Here is an 8,354-nt window from a genome sequence, read left to right on the forward strand (position 1 = left end):
TTCAACCAAATCAGTATCATTCGGGGACGAACGATCCATAGGGAGGAGATGTTGTAATACCCCAAGTTTTCCTGTCCTAAACCTCTCATTCTTTTTCTCACGAAATCAGATCCAGCCTAAAGTAATGGTTACTCATAAGTTGACGCTATCGTTTATATCTCAACCATATAGCTATTTTCATGAGAATTCATACACTAGAAGAGCAGTTCAGTAGCTCATTATGTTTAAGATTCAGTTATTCAGTTTATTTTAGTTGTGCATGATAGCTTATATCCTCAAATTCCTCAGTATTTTCAGCTTAGCCACATTCGAGGACGAATGTTTCCAAGGGGGAGATATTGTAACACCCCGTAGTTTTTCTAGCTTAAATTCGTTCCTAGAATGTTAAGAAATAGCTTCCAAAATGAAGAATAATTATTTCATATGGAATTTTTCAGATTTAGACCTTCCATTGTGTGGGAAATTAAATAAGTTTTCCATCAATACCAAATTTGCCCAAATCCGATACTCGGTTGAGGAGTTGGAGCATTTTTAAGTTGACAGTGTTCCAAAATAACCACCGTGTTGCGGTGAAGGAAAATTTCATAATTGTCAATTCCAGTGGACCTCCGCGACATTGGCGCATCGCAGAGAGTTCCAAATTCCCAATTGTTAATTTCCAGTGGCGCAACGCGAATGCACCGCATCGTGTCAGAGTGCAAATTCGCACTCGTCATTTTCCAGTAGCTTAACACGATTTCATCGTATTGCAGTGAAGGTTTAATCGGTGTTTTCTTGATCCATAATTCGAATAATTATTCCATGACTTTCATCCTAAGTATGTGGAGATCTTATTAGGTGAATAATATTCATAGAAGTCACTTAGAGCCAAGTGGAGCTAAGAACATTAGATTCATTCAAAGTTTAGTGTTTAATTCTACAAGGGTCAAATTTGAAAGTATATAACTTTTTATCTATGTATAATCTTATATCTTAAGACATACCAAATTGTAGATAATTGAATTAGCTTTCCAACAATACCAATTTCATCTTAATCCAGCACCCAAGCAAAAAGTTATGGCCATTTTCGTGTGAGGAAGTAAGTTGCCGCGATGGTACCGCATCGCGGTGAAGAGCAAAATCGGGATACGGGTTACGAATTTCTGCTTTAAATTAATGAGAGGCAATTGGGTCTTTTCCCCCTCAACCCAGGTCGTAATGTAGCAATGAATAGCCGTCATTGGTGCATTATTTTGCCCCAATTATCCTACTTTACTCCCAAGAACAAACCCTAATCAATTCTCTTCAAGATTCATCCATTCCATCACCTTCACCTTCTATTCAAGAAAACAATCAAGAATTAAGCTTTCTATTCCAAGAAGTTCAGGAAGATCATTCAAGAACAATCCCAAGAACATCAATTTGAGTTATCTTCTTCGAGAAACAAGATTCAAGAATACAAATAGGAATTCAAGTCAAACTTATTCATCAATTCTCTTTCAAAAGAAAACCCTAAAGGTCAAACTTACTCTCCAAGAAATCTAATTTTCCTCATCAATTCTCCAAGATAGTTCAAAATTAATAATTTTCAATTCAAGAACTCTAAGAACTCATCTTCAAAAACATCATAGGAATTCAAGATTCAAGCTTTCTCGTCTAAGATCATCAATTAAAGTATGTGGGATTATGAACAAGGACAATCCTTTCGTTCTTGTGCCCAAAAAATTATTTTAATTCCAATTTTACTAAATTTTATATGATTTCCCATGAAATTCAAGTTAGGGTTTATACCCGTTATTGTTATTCACAAGCTTATGAGATTTCCCGTGATTTAGAAGTTTAATTACATGATTATGTTCATATTTTCATGCATATTTCAGAAATTTCTAAATTTTGAATTAATTTATCAATGTTTACATTATCAAGCATGAACATTATGATATTTTAACATGAGTTTGACGCATGGGTCATTAAGCCCTAATTAAAGATTGTTATTTCAAGGTTGTTTGTGCTACGTGCACCCTATGATAAGATTATTCTCAGATTTTTGATTAAAAATTGAACTTTTGGTCCTAAGCTAAGATAAAGAATCCACATTGTTCATATGACTTGAGATTTAAAGAAAATAAAGAGCATAATTGATTTTCTTGTAGACCCCTGTGCTATTCTGTAGTGGATTTCCTAAGATCTTGAGCATAAGAATAGGAGTAGTATTTAGCACCGATATGGGTATGTTACCAAGGTTTCATGCCCTAGAACTATGTGCCACCATAGGATTAAGATTATTCCCACTTCTACGTGGATGACTAAGATTGTGATAACTTAAGATAAAGGTTCTATTCTGATGGCAAGGGTAGAACAGCTCTCCCTAGCATGGGTAAGACGTTAGACTCCATGAATGCTCACATGGTTTATGTCGGTTAGAAGAACCTCCCAAAAGAAGTCCCCTACTCTTAAAACAGTCTTTTAGTTTAAAGCCTTAAGATAAAAGCATATATTTTGGAAGCCGTGATTTTTTTTAGATTCCTAAAGCCTTAAGATAAAGTGTTTCCCCTATAGACAAAAAATTTTAGAAAATATTAATAGAAAAGCTTTTAGTAAACTAAGTGTAAAGGCTCACAAATTTTAGTCAGATTATGCTTTACAGAAAGATATTAGCTACAGATTTCACATTTCAGATTCCAGATTCAGAAGTGGGCTCCTTTTTACACTTAGACAGTATGATTTACAAACAGAACATTAGTACATCTTTCAGAACTAAATGTTATGATTCACTAGATTTATAAAGTATGATTTACTTCTTATTATTTTAGATTTCAGTATTTCAAATATTCCAGCTTATGTGAGTCATTTACATTTAGCATGCATTGTTTTACAAATTATGATGATGAGATAAGGTTTTACTTATGCATTCACCCCCATATACTCAGTACATCCTCAAAGTACTTATCCACATATACGCCTATGTGCTACATTGTCTCATAATGTAGGTATGAGTTATAGAACGCATACCATATTCAGACAGTTGCAGATTTCAGTCAGCAGATGATGAGTCCTCCTACTTCGGGGACTTTAGTTAGATGTTATTTATATACTTTACTTTCTTAGTCATATGTATTGATTAGTGGTAGTTGGAGTCGCGTCTCAGCTATCTATAGTCAGTATAGTAGAGGCTTCATAGACGTCAGTTAGAGTCAGTTATGTAATTACAGTTCCTCTTTTCAGACTTTATCAGAATGTAAAAGTTGTATCAGTATTGTAATTTCACAGATTCCATCATTTTTATGTTTCCGCGCAGTAAACTCAGTTATTTTATATGTATTTAATCATTTGCTTAACAGTATGACAGTTCATGGGTTAGATTGAGATCACTTGTGGTCCTAAGCACCGTGTGACGTCTCGAGACAGATTTTTGAGGCGGTACAATTAGTAATATGAGATTAGTAGTGTTGAAATTAGAAATACTGGGATTATTTTTTATACAGTATTTGATTTGATGTATTGAATATAATATATATTGTTATATTTAAAAAAGAATATTGTTTGTTTACCAAAATACCCTCGACATATAATACTTTTGTATATTTACTTTACAAAGCTTTATTATTCTTTTTTTAAAATAAAAAAAATCAACAATATAACTATAGGAATAACTTACTTTGGAATTTTAAGATTTAATCATTCACTTGCCAGATTTTTTTTTGTTATCTTTTCTTTATTTGTTCATCATTTGTTTGTTTTTCGCACTTTGTGGTGTATTTAAGTTGGAGGGGGTACGTGTTACTTTTGAATGAGACAATTGAATTGTTGTTAACATAAAATTGTGTTCTGTAAAGTGTTAAATCTAATAAAAAAATATTTTTATTTGTGATATATTCTATTTACAAAATGAAAGCTTTATGAAACCACGCAATTTATTTTCGAGCTTTGACCAGTAAGTATTTTTTAAGTTAATGGAATAGTTTTTTTTATGACTAAAATTATTTGGAGGGATATAATCATCTTGAAAATTAGACGAAATAACTCACATTGAATAAATTAAAAAATATTTAGAAAACATTTCAAAGAATTTGAGGCATTTTTGTCTTTATTCATATTTATCCACTGATTGTAATCCATGGATTACTAATCCCACCTAATTGGGTGTATTAGTTATACACCCTATGATATCATGCAGGGTGTATAACTAATCCATGTATTAGTTATACATTGCTCCTTATTTGGTGCCAAACAATGTATTAATTTATCTCACATTTTAATACATGAATTAAAAAAACTAATTCCCCCTATCAAACGGCTCCTTAATTATATTATTGGGGAACAATGGTAAAATAATAATAATAACAATATTATTTAACTTTTAACACAGTACTAATATAACAATAATAATAATAGCAGTATAATAACATAACAGCGTATAATACTACTACTATTAAAATAATAACATTATAATAGTAATATAATTTCTTATTGACAAATTAAAGGTACTGAATATTAAATAAATATTACTGCAATATTAATTTAAGTGATATATTAATTATACATGAGTCGTGCTAGGCACTGTTCTAAGAAACTATTTCAGCAGTGTAAAATATTTCTCTACGATTAAATAAGCACTTCCCTGATTAATTAGAGGATATTCTAAGTTAAGTCTTCCCTAATTAACCAGAGTATAGAGAAATCAACAAAATTATTAATACAAATACCAACAAGTTAATTTAGAAAATGATATAACTAATTCAAATAGAGCCCTTTTAATTAAACATATAATATAGCGAAGGAGTGAAAGAAATGAGAAAATAGAAGAGTAAGAAAATATGAAAGTTTTGTTACTGCATTATGGCAAAGAATGTTGCCTATTTATAGTGATTTAAAAGGCTCAACAAGTTGACAAGTGTCCATGTAGTTGTCTAGCTATCTCCATGCAAAATGACAAGTAGCAAGACAAGTGTTAAAAGACATGCATGCATGTTGCCAAGTTTCTTCCACTTTGCCATTTCTCCAAGTAACATATACACATTAATGACATAGCTTTTTCAATATATTTTTAAATATAATTTATTTATGAAATAAATACTTTTTTTCCTACAATCTCCACATTATTTCAAAATAATTTATAGAAAAAAGAGTTTTAACTTGCTGGATTTGTATGGATAAAATGCAGTTGGTTTGGTGTCTTCTGGACTATGAACCAAACTTAGTCCAATAAAATTTAACTTAGAGAATTATCGGTGAAATATAATATTTCTATGAACCGAATAACTCTTGTTGTAAGCCAGAAACTTTATCAATCACATTTTGACCGTAATTTTATTGTTCAACGCGGTTTTATGCCAATAGACCATGCGCGTGCCTGGTATTTATGAGAGCTCTAGAGAATAAGGCTAAAAGTCACATAGGAATGGCCTCATTCCACTTCTCATATAGGAGAATTCATCAAGTGTACATTGCTTTAAATACACCATCCATAAGGACTATGAATTTATAAAGAGTTTGTAACTCATCCCTCAATTTTAGTATCAGTTCAAGCACTCTCAATAAGTGCATAGAGTCAATATCGATTTTTTATTACCCATATGAACCTACTTCATGGGATCTCCAATCACATAGGTTGGGTTACCATCTCTATTGATAATCATATTGGCCTTAACCCCTATTTATTTTCAGGTTTGAAGAATTAATTTTCTTTCCATAGGTTTAGTCAGTGAATCGGCTGAATTCAACTCTGACTTCACATAATCAATGAGAATTATTCCATCTCTCAGCAGTTGCTTAACAACATCATGCCTCAATTTCATATGTCTACTCTTACAACTGTAAGATTTATTTTTCACAATAGCAATTGTGGCTTGACATTCACAATGTATATACACAGGAGGCACCAGATTATCCTTTTTTAAAGGAATATTATACAATAGATCATCTTTTTAAAAGGTCTATGATGCAACGGATCATTCTTTTTTAAAAGGGTTGTGAGGCAACAGATCATCCTTTTTAAAAAGGATATTCGCTAAGAAATTTTTTAGCCATTTAGCCTCAATACTAGCTAACTCCAGAGCTACACATTCTGATTCCATAGTTGATCTATCAATGATTATTTGCTTAGCTGATCTCCATGATACTGCACCACCACCTATAACATGAACACATAACCACTAGTGTATTTTGTCTCATCTGAGAGATCCAATTTGCATCACAATTTCCTTTTAAAGTAGAAGGAAATCCACTATATATAATATCATAATTTATGGTTCCTTTTAAATATTTCACTAATCTCATTAATGCAGACCAATGCTCTTTAATTGGGTTATGAGTATATCTACTCAATCTACACACAGCATATACTATATCAGGCCTGATAAAATTCATCAAATACATTAGACTCCTAATTATTTAGGCATATTTAGACTGGGCAACTGGTTCACCATGATTCTTTTTCAATTTAAAATTAGCATCATAAGAAGTGGCTACAGGAGTTACCTCCCAACATTCAAATTTCTTAAGAAGTCTTTCCACATAATGTTCTTGTGACAACATTATACCATCTTCACTCCTTGTAACTTTAATTCCTAATATCATATTCACTTCACCCAGATCTTTCATATCAAAGTTAGTTGACAAAAATAATTTGGTACATTCCACAATATTTAAACAAGTACCAAATATAAGCATGTCATCAACATATAAGCAAATTATCACATAATCATCGTCTACCACTTTTGTATAAACACATTAATCCACCTCAACAGAAGAAAAGTTGTCTTCGATTAAGAATTGATCAAATTTCTCATGTCACTGTTTAGGACCTTGTTTAAGGCCATAAAGATATTTAATTAATTTACAAACTTTATTTTCTTTTCCAAAAATTACACATCCTTCAGGTTGAACCATATAAATTTCTTCTTCTAAATCTCCATTTAATAAATCTGTTTTTACATCCATTTGATGGATAAAAAGCTTATGAATTGATGTCAAAGAAATTAATATTTGAATAGAAGAAACTATTGTTACTAGTGCAAATGTATCAAAATAATCAATATTTTATTTTTGAAAAAATCCTATAACTACTAACCGAGCTTTATATTTACCTATCGATCCATCCGGATTAAATTTCTTTTTGAAAATCCATTTACAACCAATTGGTTTTGCACCAGGAGGTAAATTAGTTAAAACCCATGTATTATTTTTCATGATTGAATCAAGTTCAATTTTTATTGGCTCTTTCCAAAATTTAGCATCAGAAGAAGGTATAACTTCAAAATAATGTGATGGTTCATTACCAACAAGAAAAGTTTGAAAATCATTTTCATAAGAAAAATATTCTTTTCTAGGCCTTTTAATCCTCTCAGTTCCTCAATATTAGAGGTAGATTCGTTTTCTCTTTCAAAAGGTGCATGAAAGATTTCATCACTTAGTGGAAAATACGTTCAACGAATTCAGCATTTTTTGTCTCAATTATAGTATTGCTATCAAGTACATCACTTTTCAATACAAGAAATCTATATGCAACACTATGTTCAGCATATCCAATAAGCATGCAATCAGCAATTTTAGAACCTATTTTTCTCTTTTTAGGCTCAGGAAGAAGAACTTTAGCAAGGCAACCCTAAACTTTTAAATATTTCAAATTAGGTTTATAACTTTTCCACAATTCATAAGGAGTCTTGCCAGTTCTTTTATGAGGAATTCTATTTTGTAAATGACATGCGGATAAAATAGCTTTACCCCACAAATTATCAGGTGCATTAGAACTAATTAACATTGAGTTCATCATTTCTTTCAATGCCCTAGTTTTTCTCTCAGCTACACCATTAGACTCAGGAGAATAAGGCGGAGTTACTTCATGAATAATTCCTTCTTTCCACAAAAAGCATTTAAAATACATATTTTTCACCTCTATCAGATCTAATTTTTTTTATTTCCTACTAAGTTGATTTTTCAACTTCAGTTTTATAAGAAATGAAAGCATCAAATGCATCATCTTTATTTCTAAATAAATATAACTTAGTGAATCTAGAAAAATCATCAATAAAAGTTACATAACATCTTTTTCCACCTCTAGTCATAGTCTGTTTTAAATCACTCAAGTCAGTGTGAATCAAAGATAATAATTCAGTTTCTCTATTAACTGAAAAACATGTCTTTTTAGTAATTTTAACTTCAGCACATATTTTACTTTTATCAAAATTATTTGAGTTTAAACCAGAATTAAACCAAGTGATTTCATATTCTTTATATAAGAGAAATTAACATGTCCTAATCTACCATGCCATAAAAAAATAGACTCAGTCAAATATGTAAAAGTAAATAAATTTTTAGAAATATCATTATGAGTTTTAAGAATAAATAATTCATGATTACAACGTTCATTTTCA

Source organism: Capsicum annuum, chromosome 5 (assembly GCF_002878395.1).
Source record: "Capsicum annuum cultivar UCD-10X-F1 chromosome 5, UCD10Xv1.1, whole genome shotgun sequence".
NCBI classification, from domain to species: Eukaryota; Viridiplantae; Streptophyta; class Magnoliopsida; order Solanales; family Solanaceae; genus Capsicum; species Capsicum annuum.